Source organism: Perognathus longimembris, unplaced genomic scaffold (genome assembly GCF_023159225.1).
Source record: "Perognathus longimembris pacificus isolate PPM17 unplaced genomic scaffold, ASM2315922v1 HiC_scaffold_4218, whole genome shotgun sequence".
Classification (NCBI taxonomy): Eukaryota; Metazoa; Chordata; class Mammalia; order Rodentia; family Heteromyidae; genus Perognathus; species Perognathus longimembris.
This window is the reverse complement of record NW_025959511.1, coordinates 26,062-42,879: the sequence shown is the minus strand read 5'-3', so window position 1 is coordinate 42,879 and position 16,818 is coordinate 26,062. Positions and strand designations below refer to the sequence as shown.

The 16,818-nt window shown below is 60.1% G+C and overlaps 6 non-coding genes across 6 annotated transcripts; all 6 read right to left on the bottom strand.

The window, feature by feature from the left end:
* Positions 1 to 875: 875 nt before the first annotated feature.
* Positions 876 to 969, bottom strand: Trnay-gua. Its single transcript has 2 exons — positions 933 to 969; positions 876 to 911 (listed from the first exon to the last, which is right to left on the bottom strand). It is a non-coding gene; the product is annotated as a tRNA-Tyr (tRNA).
* A 2,774-nt stretch (positions 970 to 3,743) lies between these two features.
* Trnay-gua lies at positions 3,744 to 3,837 on the bottom strand. Its single transcript has 2 exons — positions 3,801 to 3,837; positions 3,744 to 3,779 (listed from the first exon to the last, which is right to left on the bottom strand). It is a non-coding gene; the product is annotated as a tRNA-Tyr (tRNA).
* A 2,774-nt stretch (positions 3,838 to 6,611) lies between these two features.
* Trnay-gua lies at positions 6,612 to 6,705 on the bottom strand. Its single transcript has 2 exons — positions 6,669 to 6,705; positions 6,612 to 6,647 (listed from the first exon to the last, which is right to left on the bottom strand). It is a non-coding gene; the product is annotated as a tRNA-Tyr (tRNA).
* A 2,780-nt stretch (positions 6,706 to 9,485) lies between these two features.
* Positions 9,486 to 9,579, bottom strand: Trnay-gua. Its single transcript has 2 exons — positions 9,543 to 9,579; positions 9,486 to 9,521 (listed from the first exon to the last, which is right to left on the bottom strand). It is a non-coding gene; the product is annotated as a tRNA-Tyr (tRNA).
* A 2,777-nt stretch (positions 9,580 to 12,356) lies between these two features.
* On the bottom strand, positions 12,357 to 12,450 carry Trnay-gua. Its single transcript has 2 exons — positions 12,414 to 12,450; positions 12,357 to 12,392 (listed from the first exon to the last, which is right to left on the bottom strand). It is a non-coding gene; the product is annotated as a tRNA-Tyr (tRNA).
* Positions 12,451 to 15,224: 2,774 nt separating this feature from the next.
* Trnay-gua lies at positions 15,225 to 15,318 on the bottom strand. Its single transcript has 2 exons — positions 15,282 to 15,318; positions 15,225 to 15,260 (listed from the first exon to the last, which is right to left on the bottom strand). It is a non-coding gene; the product is annotated as a tRNA-Tyr (tRNA).
* Between the last annotated feature and the right edge of the window lie 1,500 nt (positions 15,319 to 16,818).

Below are 16,818 nucleotides of genomic sequence, written 5' to 3'. Positions count from 1 at the left end.
ACCCTGCTGTCTCCTGCTCAACTCCTTTGCCATGAACAGGGCTTTTGTTGAATGGATAGGATAGGATTGGATTGGGTTGGATTGGGGACTGACATTCCAACCACCAGGCAGACACGGGAAGAGGGATGCGGAGCAGGAGACTCAGTGGGCACGGGAAGAGACCCACAGTGGCCACCATGGGAGAGGCAGGGAGGGGGAGCAGACAAAGAGAGCCGAAAGACAGCAGAAACCAGCCAGAAAGGAGGGGAGACACAGAGACAGAGACAGAGAGACAGACAGAGACAGAGACAGAGACAGAGACAGAGACAGAGACAGAGACAGAAGAAGAGCTGCAGGGAAGGGTGGAGAGGAAAGTGTGAGGGGAGGAGGTATTCAGGACACTGTGAGATGCCTTTGCAGAGATGGGGCCTGAGAAACAGACTGGACGGCTGAGCCTGGCTAGCCAGTATGGGAATTGCTTCTTTGGTTTCTCCAGGGTCCCGAGGGCTGCCCAAGAGGTGGGAGTTCCAGGCCTGTCTGTGCTCAGTGGCTTGAGCACAAGCTTCGGGTGTGAGGGGCGGCTGTGTTTTGGTGAGGGGCAAGCTAGAGGAGGCATGGTGGGGATGGAGCTTGTAGTCTAGGGCAGCCAAAAGTGGAGGAGCTGAGGCGAGTCAAGAGGAAGCAGGCCAGGGGATGCCTGTTGGGCCTGAAGAGCTTGTGAGGGGGGGAGTGGGTGCTGGAGTGAGGGAGCCCCAGCTGGGCTGTGTGCTCCTGGGCTGGAAGCTCAAGCAAGGGTTTTGCCATGCATGGAGGCTTGGGGACTAGCGGTGGGCGGGGTCAGCGCGGCCAGGTACCTTGGGGGCGTGCCTGTGTGTGCACCAAAAGCCTCCTGCACGTCCTTCGAGCCGGAATCGAACCAGCGACCTAAGGATGGCCGCGGCTGGGTGCCCAGTCTACAGTCCTCCGCTCTACCAGCTGAGCTATCGAAGGGGTGCTCACTGTGTGGGCTGGGTGCTTGCTCTTTGAGGCCAGGAGGCGGGCAGGGTGTGTCCCAGGAATGCAGCAGGTCCCGCGGTGACAGTGACTGGCTAGGACTGGGAACCCGCCGCCCCGCCTCCCGCGAATCCCGCCCCCAAGCTTTCCAGGAGCCACTGGCTGTCTAGTCTGGGACCCAGAAGCCAGGGAGTACTGCCAGGGCAGTGCTGGTGGTGGCTGGCAGGCCAAAGACAGGTGGCTGAGGCGGCTTGGAGAGGCGCCCCAGGAAGCAGAGGGAGAAGCAGAGGAGGAGGCAAAGGCTGCCCTGTCCAGCGCCCCAGCCCAGGCATGCCCACCTCCTTCTGCCTGCCTCTGGGGGCATTGCTGAAGCTCCAGGCGGGCATGCTAACACAGGCACGCGCTTGTGCTCACACACACACACACACACACACACACACACACACGGACATACACACGCTCACCCTCAGTCAGGGGGACCCTTGGGATGGTAGACCCCACTGAGTCAACATGCCATGCACTTCTGGGGAAGAGAGAAAAATGAAGACCAAAGCCAGTGAGAGGAGGCAAGGGTCAGAGAAGAGTGACAAGGCCAAGGGAAGCCATGGCCAAGAAAGGAGGGAAAGGAAAGAGGAAGGGGAAGAGGAAGTGGAGAGAGGACAATGGCTGGCAATGCATAAGCAGCAGCTTGCGCCGGATGCCCCTCGTGGTTCTGCCGCCCAGGAGGCCAGTGTGCCCATTCCTACCCCAGAGGGTGAACATGTCACGCAAGGCCCAGCCAGCATGCCAAGCTAGCTGCATCCGGCCACTTCCTGGGCCACGCTGTTTCTCAGCATGCTGTCACCCATGGCTCAGGCCTCTTCTTCTTTAGGCAGAGCTCCAGCTTTTTGAGGCCAAGGGACCTTCTGCAGCCTGCATGAAGGATCCCTTCACACAGCTGCCGGATGGAGGACAAGGTGTTTGCTGGGGAAGCTGGGGGTGTGCGGGTCATAGAGTCTCCTGAGTGGAAAGGAAGGCTTCACCCATCCCTCAGTCAATCAACTAACGAGGAATCACCCACCACACGGGTGATGGGAGCAAGGCTTTGGAGGGAGTGTCACTGGACTGGGGAGCTGCCCCTCCCTCCCTCCCTGCCTCCCTCCCTCCCTCCCTCCCTTCCTTCCTTCCTTCCTTCCACTGGCCTTGGAGGTCTAGGCTTCCTGGTGCTACCCACTTGGTGTTTCCCCTGTGTGTGCTCAGCTAACTGTGTCCATCAGGAGTGTGGCCACGTTTCCGTGAGCCTCTTCGACAGCCAGGCCTGGGCCTAATCCACACCACTCACTGCATCCTCTCAGCAAACTGGGACATGCTGCCTCCTGCAAGTTTTCTGCCATGGCAGGCCTCAGTCTCTTCCTGCTGTGGTCCACGTGGGACTGGAAGGGAAAGCTACCTGTGCTGGTCATGTGCAGGAGGAGGCCCTTTGGTGGCCAACTGAGGGCTAACTTGAGGTGCCTCTGCGAGGACACGGATGCCCGTGAAGCTAGCGGGCCTCCTGCCTAGCTTTGCCACAACAGGCCAGCCCTCCTGCCCCAACTCCGCTCCCTTGCCTTGTAGTATCCCCTGTCCCTTGAGATCTTGCTGGACCTCTGGGTGTTCACTCTGTGTCCCCTGTGCCTCCTGGGCTGCAAGGGCCAGGGGCCATGGTGGAGGGAGCCAGGCACTTCTGCCCACCAGGCACGCACTGCAAGAGAACCCATCTCTAAACACTGCAGCCGGCCAAGGCAACACTCCTGTAGCTCCTAGCACCTGCAGGATGCACGCAAAGGTGGCTCCAGGAGAAGTGGGCAGCTGGGCCACTTGCCTGTCAAGGCCAAGCCCTCCTGGGCAGCACCACTCAAAGACCCAACAGGGCCAGACCCTGCTGTCTCCTGCTCAACTCCTTTGCCATGAACAGGGCTTTTGTTGAATGGATAGGATAGGATTGGATTGGGTTGGATTGGGGACTGACATTCCAACCACCAGGCAGACACGGGAAGAGGGATGCGGAGCAGGAGACTCAGTGGGCACGGGAAGAGACCCACAGTGGCCACCATGGGAGAGGCAGGGAGGGGGAGCAGACAAAGAGAGCCGAAAGACAGCAGAAACCAGCCAGAAAGGAGGGGAGACACAGAGACAGAGACAGAGACAGACAGAGACAGAGACAGACAGAGACAGAGACAGAGACAGAGACAGAGACAGAAGAAGAGCTGCAGGGAAGGGTGGAGAGGAAAGTGTGAGGGGAGGAGGTATTCAGGACACTGTGAGATGCCTTTGCAGAGATGGGGCCTGAGAAACAGACTGGACGGCTGAGCCTGGCTAGCCAGTATGGGAATTGCTTCTTTGGTTTCTCCAGGGTCCCGAGGGCTGCCCAAGAGGTGGGAGTTCCAGGCCTGTCTGTGCTCAGTGGCTTGAGCACAAGCTTCGGGTGTGAGGGGCGGCTGTGTTTTGGTGAGGGGCAAGCTAGAGGAGGCATGGTGGGGATGGAGCTTGTAGTCTAGGGCAGCCAAAAGTGGAGGAGCTGAGGCGAGTCAAGAGGAAGCAGGCCAGGGGATGCCTGTTGGGCCTGAAGAGCTTGTGAGGGGGGGAGTGGGTGCTGGAGTGAGGGAGCCCCAGCTGGGCTGTGTGCTCCTGGGCTGGAAGCTCAAGCAAGGGTTTTGCCATGCATGGAGGCTTGGGGACTAGCGGTGGGCGGGGTCAGCGCGGCCAGGTACCTTGGGGGCGTGCCTGTGTGTGCACCAAAAGCCTCCTGCACGTCCTTCGAGCCGGAATCGAACCAGCGACCTAAGGATGGCCGCGGCTGGGTGCCCAGTCTACAGTCCTCCGCTCTACCAGCTGAGCTATCGAAGGGGTGCTCACTGTGTGGGCTGGGTGCTTGCTCTTTGAGGCCAGGAGGCGGGCAGGGTGTGTCCCAGGAATGCAGCAGGTCCCGCGGTGACAGTGACTGGCTAGGACTGGGAACCCGCCGCCCCGCCTCCCGCGAATCCCGCCCCCAAGCTTTCCAGGAGCCACTGGCTGTCTAGTCTGGGACCCAGAAGCCAGGGAGTACTGCCAGGGCAGTGCTGGTGGTGGCTGGCAGGCCAAAGACAGGTGGCTGAGGCGGCTTGGAGAGGCGCCCCAGGAAGCAGAGGGAGAAGCAGAGGAGGAGGCAAAGGCTGCCCTGTCCAGCGCCCCAGCCCAGGCATGCCCACCTCCTTCTGCCTGCCTCTGGGGGCATTGCTGAAGCTCCAGGCGGGCATGCTAACACAGGCACGCGCTTGTGCTCACACACACACACACACACACACACACACACACACACGGACATACACACGCTCACCCTCAGTCAGGGGGACCCTTGGGATGGTAGACCCCACTGAGTCAACATGCCATGCACTTCTGGGGAAGAGAGAAAAATGAAGACCAAAGCCAGTGAGAGGAGGCAAGGGTCAGAGAAGAGTGACAAGGCCAAGGGAAGCCATGGCCAAGAAAGGAGGGAAAGGAAAGAGGAAGGGGAAGAGGAAGTGGAGAGAGGACAATGGCTGGCAATGCATAAGCAGCAGCTTGCGCCGGATGCCCCTCGTGGTTCTGCCGCCCAGGAGGCCAGTGTGCCCATTCCTACCCCAGAGGGTGAACATGTCACGCAAGGCCCAGCCAGCATGCCAAGCTAGCTGCATCCGGCCACTTCCTGGGCCACGCTGTTTCTCAGCATGCTGTCACCCATGGCTCAGGCCTCTTCTTCTTTAGGCAGAGCTCCAGCTTTTTGAGGCCAAGGGACCTTCTGCAGCCTGCATGAAGGATCCCTTCACACAGCTGCCGGATGGAGGACAAGGTGTTTGCTGGGGAAGCTGGGGGTGTGCGGGTCATAGAGTCTCCTGAGTGGAAAGGAAGGCTTCACCCATCCCTCAGTCAATCAACTAACGAGGAATCACCCACCACACGGGTGATGGGAGCAAGGCTTTGGAGGGAGTGTCACTGGACTGGGGAGCTGCCCCTCCCTCCCTCCCTGCCTCCCTCCCTCCCTCCCTCCCTTCCTTCCTTCCTTCCTTCCACTGGCCTTGGAGGTCTAGGCTTCCTGGTGCTACCCACTTGGTGTTTCCCCTGTGTGTGCTCAGCTAACTGTGTCCATCAGGAGTGTGGCCACGTTTCCGTGAGCCTCTTCGACAGCCAGGCCTGGGCCTAATCCACACCACTCACTGCATCCTCTCAGCAAACTGGGACATGCTGCCTCCTGCAAGTTTTCTGCCATGGCAGGCCTCAGTCTCTTCCTGCTGTGGTCCACGTGGGACTGGAAGGGAAAGCTACCTGTGCTGGTCATGTGCAGGAGGAGGCCCTTTGGTGGCCAACTGAGGGCTAACTTGAGGTGCCTCTGCGAGGACACGGATGCCCGTGAAGCTAGCGGGCCTCCTGCCTAGCTTTGCCACAACAGGCCAGCCCTCCTGCCCCAACTCCGCTCCCTTGCCTTGTAGTATCCCCTGTCCCTTGAGATCTTGCTGGACCTCTGGGTGTTCACTCTGTGTCCCCTGTGCCTCCTGGGCTGCAAGGGCCAGGGGCCATGGTGGAGGGAGCCAGGCACTTCTGCCCACCAGGCACGCACTGCAAGAGAACCCATCTCTAAACACTGCAGCCGGCCAAGGCAACACTCCTGTAGCTCCTAGCACCTGCAGGATGCACGCAAAGGTGGCTCCAGGAGAAGTGGGCAGCTGGGCCACTTGCCTGTCAAGGCCAAGCCCTCCTGGGCAGCACCACTCAAAGACCCAACAGGGCCAGACCCTGCTGTCTCCTGCTCAACTCCTTTGCCATGAACAGGGCTTTTGTTGAATGGATAGGATAGGATTGGATTGGGTTGGATTGGGGACTGACATTCCAACCACCAGGCAGACACGGGAAGAGGGATGCGGAGCAGGAGACTCAGTGGGCACGGGAAGAGACCCACAGTGGCCACCATGGGAGAGGCAGGGAGGGGGAGCAGACAAAGAGAGCCGAAAGACAGCAGAAACCAGCCAGAAAGGAGGGGAGACACAGAGACAGAGACAGAGACAGACACAGAGACAGAGACAGAGACAGAGACAGAGACAGAGACAGAGACAGAAGAAGAGCTGCAGGGAAGGGTGGAGAGGAAAGTGTGAGGGGAGGAGGTATTCAGGACACTGTGAGATGCCTTTGCAGAGATGGGGCCTGAGAAACAGACTGGACGGCTGAGCCTGGCTAGCCAGTATGGGAATTGCTTCTTTGGTTTCTCCAGGGTCCCGAGGGCTGCCCAAGAGGTGGGAGTTCCAGGCCTGTCTGTGCTCAGTGGCTTGAGCACAAGCTTCGGGTGTGAGGGGCGGCTGTGTTTTGGTGAGGGGCAAGCTAGAGGAGGCATGGTGGGGATGGAGCTTGTAGTCTAGGGCAGCCAAAAGTGGAGGAGCTGAGGCGAGTCAAGAGGAAGCAGGCCAGGGGATGCCTGTTGGGCCTGAAGAGCTTGTGAGGGGGGGAGTGGGTGCTGGAGTGAGGGAGCCCCAGCTGGGCTGTGTGCTCCTGGGCTGGAAGCTCAAGCAAGGGTTTTGCCATGCATGGAGGCTTGGGGACTAGCGGTGGGCGGGGTCAGCGCGGCCAGGTACCTTGGGGGCGTGCCTGTGTGTGCACCAAAAGCCTCCTGCACGTCCTTCGAGCCGGAATCGAACCAGCGACCTAAGGATGGCCGCGGCTGGGTGCCCAGTCTACAGTCCTCCGCTCTACCAGCTGAGCTATCGAAGGGGTGCTCACTGTGTGGGCTGGGTGCTTGCTCTTTGAGGCCAGGAGGCGGGCAGGGTGTGTCCCAGGAATGCAGCAGGTCCCGCGGTGACAGTGACTGGCTAGGACTGGGAACCCGCCGCCCCGCCTCCCGCGAATCCCGCCCCCAAGCTTTCCAGGAGCCACTGGCTGTCTAGTCTGGGACCCAGAAGCCAGGGAGTACTGCCAGGGCAGTGCTGGTGGTGGCTGGCAGGCCAAAGACAGGTGGCTGAGGCGGCTTGGAGAGGCGCCCCAGGAAGCAGAGGGAGAAGCAGAGGAGGAGGCAAAGGCTGCCCTGTCCAGCGCCCCAGCCCAGGCATGCCCACCTCCTTCTGCCTGCCTCTGGGGGCATTGCTGAAGCTCCAGGCGGGCATGCTAACACAGGCACGCGCTTGTGCTCACACACACACACACACACACACACACACACACACACACGGACATACACACGCTCACCCTCAGTCAGGGGGACCCTTGGGATGGTAGACCCCACTGAGTCAACATGCCATGCACTTCTGGGGAAGAGAGAAAAATGAAGACCAAAGCCAGTGAGAGGAGGCAAGGGTCAGAGAAGAGTGACAAGGCCAAGGGAAGCCATGGCCAAGAAAGGAGGGAAAGGAAAGAGGAAGGGGAAGAGGAAGTGGAGAGAGGACAATGGCTGGCAATGCATAAGCAGCAGCTTGCGCCGGATGCCCCTCGTGGTTCTGCCGCCCAGGAGGCCAGTGTGCCCATTCCTACCCCAGAGGGTGAACATGTCACGCAAGGCCCAGCCAGCATGCCAAGCTAGCTGCATCCGGCCACTTCCTGGGCCACGCTGTTTCTCAGCATGCTGTCACCCATGGCTCAGGCCTCTTCTTCTTTAGGCAGAGCTCCAGCTTTTTGAGGCCAAGGGACCTTCTGCAGCCTGCATGAAGGATCCCTTCACACAGCTGCCGGATGGAGGACAAGGTGTTTGCTGGGGAAGCTGGGGGTGTGCGGGTCATAGAGTCTCCTGAGTGGAAAGGAAGGCTTCACCCATCCCTCAGTCAATCAACTAACGAGGAATCACCCACCACACGGGTGATGGGAGCAAGGCTTTGGAGGGAGTGTCACTGGACTGGGGAGCTGCCCCTCCCTCCCTCCCTGCCTCCCTCCCTCCCTCCCTCCCTTCCTTCCTTCCTTCCTTCCACTGGCCTTGGAGGTCTAGGCTTCCTGGTGCTACCCACTTGGTGTTTCCCCTGTGTGTGCTCAGCTAACTGTGTCCATCAGGAGTGTGGCCACGTTTCCGTGAGCCTCTTCGACAGCCAGGCCTGGGCCTAATCCACACCACTCACTGCATCCTCTCAGCAAACTGGGACATGCTGCCTCCTGCAAGTTTTCTGCCATGGCAGGCCTCAGTCTCTTCCTGCTGTGGTCCACGTGGGACTGGAAGGGAAAGCTACCTGTGCTGGTCATGTGCAGGAGGAGGCCCTTTGGTGGCCAACTGAGGGCTAACTTGAGGTGCCTCTGCGAGGACACGGATGCCCGTGAAGCTAGCGGGCCTCCTGCCTAGCTTTGCCACAACAGGCCAGCCCTCCTGCCCCAACTCCGCTCCCTTGCCTTGTAGTATCCCCTGTCCCTTGAGATCTTGCTGGACCTCTGGGTGTTCACTCTGTGTCCCCTGTGCCTCCTGGGCTGCAAGGGCCAGGGGCCATGGTGGAGGGAGCCAGGCACTTCTGCCCACCAGGCACGCACTGCAAGAGAACCCATCTCTAAACACTGCAGCCGGCCAAGGCAACACTCCTGTAGCTCCTAGCACCTGCAGGATGCACGCAAAGGTGGCTCCAGGAGAAGTGGGCAGCTGGGCCACTTGCCTGTCAAGGCCAAGCCCTCCTGGGCAGCACCACTCAAAGACCCAACAGGGCCAGACCCTGCTGTCTCCTGCTCAACTCCTTTGCCATGAACAGGGCTTTTGTTGAATGGATAGGATAGGATTGGATTGGGTTGGATTGGGGACTGACATTCCAACCACCAGGCAGACACGGGAAGAGGGATGCGGAGCAGGAGACTCAGTGGGCACGGGAAGAGACCCACAGTGGCCACCATGGGAGAGGCAGGGAGGGGGAGCAGACAAAGAGAGCCGAAAGACAGCAGAAACCAGCCAGAAAGGAGGGGAGACACAGAGACAGAGACAGAGACAGACAGAGACAGAGACAGAGACAGAGACAGAGACAGAGACAGAGACAGAGACAGAAGAAGAGCTGCAGGGAAGGGTGGAGAGGAAAGTGTGAGGGGAGGAGGTATTCAGGACACTGTGAGATGCCTTTGCAGAGATGGGGCCTGAGAAACAGACTGGACGGCTGAGCCTGGCTAGCCAGTATGGGAATTGCTTCTTTGGTTTCTCCAGGGTCCCGAGGGCTGCCCAAGAGGTGGGAGTTCCAGGCCTGTCTGTGCTCAGTGGCTTGAGCACAAGCTTCGGGTGTGAGGGGCGGCTGTGTTTTGGTGAGGGGCAAGCTAGAGGAGGCATGGTGGGGATGGAGCTTGTAGTCTAGGGCAGCCAAAAGTGGAGGAGCTGAGGCGAGTCAAGAGGAAGCAGGCCAGGGGATGCCTGTTGGGCCTGAAGAGCTTGTGAGGGGGGGAGTGGGTGCTGGAGTGAGGGAGCCCCAGCTGGGCTGTGTGCTCCTGGGCTGGAAGCTCAAGCAAGGGTTTTGCCATGCATGGAGGCTTGGGGACTAGCGGTGGGCGGGGTCAGCGCGGCCAGGTACCTTGGGGGCGTGCCTGTGTGTGCACCAAAAGCCTCCTGCACGTCCTTCGAGCCGGAATCGAACCAGCGACCTAAGGATGGCCGCGGCTGGGTGCCCAGTCTACAGTCCTCCGCTCTACCAGCTGAGCTATCGAAGGGGTGCTCACTGTGTGGGCTGGGTGCTTGCTCTTTGAGGCCAGGAGGCGGGCAGGGTGTGTCCCAGGAATGCAGCAGGTCCCGCGGTGACAGTGACTGGCTAGGACTGGGAACCCGCCGCCCCGCCTCCCGCGAATCCCGCCCCCAAGCTTTCCAGGAGCCACTGGCTGTCTAGTCTGGGACCCAGAAGCCAGGGAGTACTGCCAGGGCAGTGCTGGTGGTGGCTGGCAGGCCAAAGACAGGTGGCTGAGGCGGCTTGGAGAGGGCTTGGAGAGGCCCCAGGAAGCAGAGGGAGAAGCAGAGGAGGAGGCAAAGGCTGCCCTGTCCAGCGCCCCAGCCCAGGCATGCCCACCTCCTTCTGCCTGCCTCTGGGGGCATTGCTGAAGCTCCAGGCGGGCATGCTAACACAGGCACGCGCTTGTGCTCACACACACACACACACACACACACACACACACACACGGACATACACACGCTCACCCTCAGTCAGGGGGACCCTTGGGATGGTAGACCCCACTGAGTCAACATGCCATGCACTTCTGGGGAAGAGAGAAAAATGAAGACCAAAGCCAGTGAGAGGAGGCAAGGGTCAGAGAAGAGTGACAAGGCCAAGGGAAGCCATGGCCAAGAAAGGAGGGAAAGGAAAGAGGAAGGGGAAGAGGAAGTGGAGAGAGGACAATGGCTGGCAATGCATAAGCAGCAGCTTGCGCCGGATGCCCCTCGTGGTTCTGCCGCCCAGGAGGCCAGTGTGCCCATTCCTACCCCAGAGGGTGAACATGTCACGCAAGGCCCAGCCAGCATGCCAAGCTAGCTGCATCCGGCCACTTCCTGGGCCACGCTGTTTCTCAGCATGCTGTCACCCATGGCTCAGGCCTCTTCTTCTTTAGGCAGAGCTCCAGCTTTTTGAGGCCAAGGGACCTTCTGCAGCCTGCATGAAGGATCCCTTCACACAGCTGCCGGATGGAGGACAAGGTGTTTGCTGGGGAAGCTGGGGGTGTGCGGGTCATAGAGTCTCCTGAGTGGAAAGGAAGGCTTCACCCATCCCTCAGTCAATCAACTAACGAGGAATCACCCACCACACGGGTGATGGGAGCAAGGCTTTGGAGGGAGTGTCACTGGACTGGGGAGCTGCCCCTCCCTCCCTCCCTGCCTCCCTCCCTCCCTCCCTCCCTTCCTTCCTTCCTTCCTTCCACTGGCCTTGGAGGTCTAGGCTTCCTGGTGCTACCCACTTGGTGTTTCCCCTGTGTGTGCTCAGCTAACTGTGTCCATCAGGAGTGTGGCCACGTTTCCGTGAGCCTCTTCGACAGCCAGGCCTGGGCCTAATCCACACCACTCACTGCATCCTCTCAGCAAACTGGGACATGCTGCCTCCTGCAAGTTTTCTGCCATGGCAGGCCTCAGTCTCTTCCTGCTGTGGTCCACGTGGGACTGGAAGGGAAAGCTACCTGTGCTGGTCATGTGCAGGAGGAGGCCCTTTGGTGGCCAACTGAGGGCTAACTTGAGGTGCCTCTGCGAGGACACGGATGCCCGTGAAGCTAGCGGGCCTCCTGCCTAGCTTTGCCACAACAGGCCAGCCCTCCTGCCCCAACTCCGCTCCCTTGCCTTGTAGTATCCCCTGTCCCTTGAGATCTTGCTGGACCTCTGGGTGTTCACTCTGTGTCCCCTGTGCCTCCTGGGCTGCAAGGGCCAGGGGCCATGGTGGAGGGAGCCAGGCACTTCTGCCCACCAGGCACGCACTGCAAGAGAACCCATCTCTAAACACTGCAGCCGGCCAAGGCAACACTCCTGTAGCTCCTAGCACCTGCAGGATGCACGCAAAGGTGGCTCCAGGAGAAGTGGGCAGCTGGGCCACTTGCCTGTCAAGGCCAAGCCCTCCTGGGCAGCACCACTCAAAGACCCAACAGGGCCAGACCCTGCTGTCTCCTGCTCAACTCCTTTGCCATGAACAGGGCTTTTGTTGAATGGATAGGATAGGATTGGATTGGGTTGGATTGGGGACTGACATTCCAACCACCAGGCAGACACGGGAAGAGGGATGCGGAGCAGGAGACTCAGTGGGCACGGGAAGAGACCCACAGTGGCCACCATGGGAGAGGCAGGGAGGGGGAGCAGACAAAGAGAGCCGAAAGACAGCAGAAACCAGCCAGAAAGGAGGGGAGACACAGAGACAGAGACAGAGACAGACACAGAGACAGAGACAGAGACAGAGACAGAGACAGAGACAGAAGAAGAGCTGCAGGGAAGGGTGGAGAGGAAAGTGTGAGGGGAGGAGGTATTCAGGACACTGTGAGATGCCTTTGCAGAGATGGGGCCTGAGAAACAGACTGGACGGCTGAGCCTGGCTAGCCAGTATGGGAATTGCTTCTTTGGTTTCTCCAGGGTCCCGAGGGCTGCCCAAGAGGTGGGAGTTCCAGGCCTGTCTGTGCTCAGTGGCTTGAGCACAAGCTTCGGGTGTGAGGGGCGGCTGTGTTTTGGTGAGGGGCAAGCTAGAGGAGGCATGGTGGGGATGGAGCTTGTAGTCTAGGGCAGCCAAAAGTGGAGGAGCTGAGGCGAGTCAAGAGGAAGCAGGCCAGGGGATGCCTGTTGGGCCTGAAGAGCTTGTGAGGGGGGGAGTGGGTGCTGGAGTGAGGGAGCCCCAGCTGGGCTGTGTGCTCCTGGGCTGGAAGCTCAAGCAAGGGTTTTGCCATGCATGGAGGCTTGGGGACTAGCGGTGGGCGGGGTCAGCGCGGCCAGGTACCTTGGGGGCGTGCCTGTGTGTGCACCAAAAGCCTCCTGCACGTCCTTCGAGCCGGAATCGAACCAGCGACCTAAGGATGGCCGCGGCTGGGTGCCCAGTCTACAGTCCTCCGCTCTACCAGCTGAGCTATCGAAGGGGTGCTCACTGTGTGGGCTGGGTGCTTGCTCTTTGAGGCCAGGAGGCGGGCAGGGTGTGTCCCAGGAATGCAGCAGGTCCCGCGGTGACAGTGACTGGCTAGGACTGGGAACCCGCCGCCCCGCCTCCCGCGAATCCCGCCCCCAAGCTTTCCAGGAGCCACTGGCTGTCTAGTCTGGGACCCAGAAGCCAGGGAGTACTGCCAGGGCAGTGCTGGTGGTGGCTGGCAGGCCAAAGACAGGTGGCTGAGGCGGCTTGGAGAGGCGCCCCAGGAAGCAGAGGGAGAAGCAGAGGAGGAGGCAAAGGCTGCCCTGTCCAGCGCCCCAGCCCAGGCATGCCCACCTCCTTCTGCCTGCCTCTGGGGGCATTGCTGAAGCTCCAGGCGGGCATGCTAACACAGGCACGCGCTTGTGCTCACACACACACACACACACACACACACACACACACACGGACATACACACGCTCACCCTCAGTCAGGGGGACCCTTGGGATGGTAGACCCCACTGAGTCAACATGCCATGCACTTCTGGGGAAGAGAGAAAAATGAAGACCAAAGCCAGTGAGAGGAGGCAAGGGTCAGAGAAGAGTGACAAGGCCAAGGGAAGCCATGGCCAAGAAAGGAGGGAAAGGAAAGAGGAAGGGGAAGAGGAAGTGGAGAGAGGACAATGGCTGGCAATGCATAAGCAGCAGCTTGCGCCGGATGCCCCTCGTGGTTCTGCCGCCCAGGAGGCCAGTGTGCCCATTCCTACCCCAGAGGGTGAACATGTCACGCAAGGCCCAGCCAGCATGCCAAGCTAGCTGCATCCGGCCACTTCCTGGGCCACGCTGTTTCTCAGCATGCTGTCACCCATGGCTCAGGCCTCTTCTTCTTTAGGCAGAGCTCCAGCTTTTTGAGGCCAAGGGACCTTCTGCAGCCTGCATGAAGGATCCCTTCACACAGCTGCCGGATGGAGGACAAGGTGTTTGCTGGGGAAGCTGGGGGTGTGCGGGTCATAGAGTCTCCTGAGTGGAAAGGAAGGCTTCACCCATCCCTCAGTCAATCAACTAACGAGGAATCACCCACCACACGGGTGATGGGAGCAAGGCTTTGGAGGGAGTGTCACTGGACTGGGGAGCTGCCCCTCCCTCCCTCCCTGCCTCCCTCCCTCCCTCCCTCCCTTCCTTCCTTCCTTCCTTCCACTGGCCTTGGAGGTCTAGGCTTCCTGGTGCTACCCACTTGGTGTTTCCCCTGTGTGTGCTCAGCTAACTGTGTCCATCAGGAGTGTGGCCACGTTTCCGTGAGCCTCTTCGACAGCCAGGCCTGGGCCTAATCCACACCACTCACTGCATCCTCTCAGCAAACTGGGACATGCTGCCTCCTGCAAGTTTTCTGCCATGGCAGGCCTCAGTCTCTTCCTGCTGTGGTCCACGTGGGACTGGAAGGGAAAGCTACCTGTGCTGGTCATGTGCAGGAGGAGGCCCTTTGGTGGCCAACTGAGGGCTAACTTGAGGTGCCTCTGCGAGGACACGGATGCCCGTGAAGCTAGCGGGCCTCCTGCCTAGCTTTGCCACAACAGGCCAGCCCTCCTGCCCCAACTCCGCTCCCTTGCCTTGTAGTATCCCCTGTCCCTTGAGATCTTGCTGGACCTCTGGGTGTTCACTCTGTGTCCCCTGTGCCTCCTGGGCTGCAAGGGCCAGGGGCCATGGTGGAGGGAGCCAGGCACTTCTGCCCACCAGGCACGCACTGCAAGAGAACCCATCTCTAAACACTGCAGCCGGCCAAGGCAACACTCCTGTAGCTCCTAGCACCTGCAGGATGCACGCAAAGGTGGCTCCAGGAGAAGTGGGCAGCTGGGCCACTTGCCTGTCAAGGCCAAGCCCTCCTGGGCAGCACCACTCAAAGACCCAACAGGGCCAGACCCTGCTGTCTCCTGCTCAACTCCTTTGCCATGAACAGGGCTTTTGTTGAATGGATAGGATAGGATTGGATTGGGTTGGATTGGGGACTGACATTCCAACCACCAGGCAGACACGGGAAGAGGGATGCGGAGCAGGAGACTCAGTGGGCACGGGAAGAGACCCACAGTGGCCACCATGGGAGAGGCAGGGAGGGGGAGCAGACAAAGAGAGCCGAAAGACAGCAGAAACCAGCCAGAAAGGAGGGGAGACACAGAGACAGAGACAGAGACAGACACAGAGACAGAGACAGAGACAGAGACAGAGACAGAGACAGAGACAGAAGAAGAGCTGCAGGGAAGGGTGGAGAGGAAAGTGTGAGGGGAGGAGGTATTCAGGACACTGTGAGATGCCTTTGCAGAGATGGGGCCTGAGAAACAGACTGGACGGCTGAGCCTGGCTAGCCAGTATGGGAATTGCTTCTTTGGTTTCTCCAGGGTCCCGAGGGCTGCCCAAGAGGTGGGAGTTCCAGGCCTGTCTGTGCTCAGTGGCTTGAGCACAAGCTTCGGGTGTGAGGGGCGGCTGTGTTTTGGTGAGGGGCAAGCTAGAGGAGGCATGGTGGGGATGGAGCTTGTAGTCTAGGGCAGCCAAAAGTGGAGGAGCTGAGGCGAGTCAAGAGGAAGCAGGCCAGGGGATGCCTGTTGGGCCTGAAGAGCTTGTGAGGGGGGGAGTGGGTGCTGGAGTGAGGGAGCCCCAGCTGGGCTGTGTGCTCCTGGGCTGGAAGCTCAAGCAAGGGTTTTGCCATGCATGGAGGCTTGGGGACTAGCGGTGGGCGGGGTCAGCGCGGCCAGGTACCTTGGGGGCGTGCCTGTGTGTGCACCAAAAGCCTCCTGCACGTCCTTCGAGCCGGAATCGAACCAGCGACCTAAGGATGGCCGCGGCTGGGTGCCCAGTCTACAGTCCTCCGCTCTACCAGCTGAGCTATCGAAGGGGTGCTCACTGTGTGGGCTGGGTGCTTGCTCTTTGAGGCCAGGAGGCGGGCAGGGTGTGTCCCAGGAATGCAGCAGGTCCCGCGGTGACAGTGACTGGCTAGGACTGGGAACCCGCCGCCCCGCCTCCCGCGAATCCCGCCCCCAAGCTTTCCAGGAGCCACTGGCTGTCTAGTCTGGGACCCAGAAGCCAGGGAGTACTGCCAGGGCAGTGCTGGTGGTGGCTGGCAGGCCAAAGACAGGTGGCTGAGGCGGCTTGGAGAGGCGCCCCAGGAAGCAGAGGGAGAAGCAGAGGAGGAGGCAAAGGCTGCCCTGTCCAGCGCCCCAGCCCAGGCATGCCCACCTCCTTCTGCCTGCCTCTGGGGGCATTGCTGAAGCTCCAGGCGGGCATGCTAACACAGGCACGCGCTTGTGCTCACACACACACACACACACACACACACACACACACACACACGGACATACACACGCTCACCCTCAGTCAGGGGGACCCTTGGGATGGTAGACCCCACTGAGTCAACATGCCATGCACTTCTGGGGAAGAGAGAAAAATGAAGACCAAAGCCAGTGAGAGGAGGCAAGGGTCAGAGAAGAGTGACAAGGCCAAGGGAAGCCATGGCCAAGAAAGGAGGGAAAGGAAAGAGGAAGGGGAAGAGGAAGTGGAGAGAGGACAATGGCTGGCAATGCATAAGCAGCAGCTTGCGCCGGATGCCCCTCGTGGTTCTGCCGCCCAGGAGGCCAGTGTGCCCATTCCTACCCCAGAGGGTGAACATGTCACGCAAGGCCCAGCCAGCATGCCAAGCTAGCTGCATCCGGCCACTTCCTGGGCCACGCTGTTTCTCAGCATGCTGTCACCCATGGCTCAGGCCTCTTCTTCTTTAGGCAGAGCTCCAGCTTTTTGAGGCCAAGGGACCTTCTGCAGCCTGCATGAAGGATCCCTTCACACAGCTGCCGGATGGAGGACAAGGTGTTTGCTGGGGAAGCTGGGGGTGTGCGGGTCATAGAGTCTCCTGAGTGGAAAGGAAGGCTTCACCCATCCCTCAGTCAATCAACTAACGAGGAATCACCCACCACACGGGTGATGGGAGCAAGGCTTTGGAGGGAGTGTCACTGGACTGGGGAGCTGCCCCTCCCTCCCTCCCTGCCTCCCTCCCTCCCTCCCTCCCTTCCTTCCTTCCTTCCTTCCACTGGCCTTGGAGGTCTAGGCTTCCTGGTGCTACCCACTTGGTGTTTCCCCTGTGTGTGCTCAGCTAACTGTGTCCATCAGGAGTGTGGCCACGTTTCCGTGAGCCTCTTCGACAGCCAGGCCTGGGCCTAATCCACACCACTCACTGCATCCTCTCAGCAAACTGGGACATGCTGCCTCCTGCAAGTTTTCTGCCATGGCAGGCCTCAGTCTCTTCCTGCTGTGGTCCACGTGGGACTGGAAGGGAAAGCTACCTGTGCTGGTCATGTGCAGGAGGAGGCCCTTTGGTGGCCAACTGAGGGCTAACTTGAGGTGC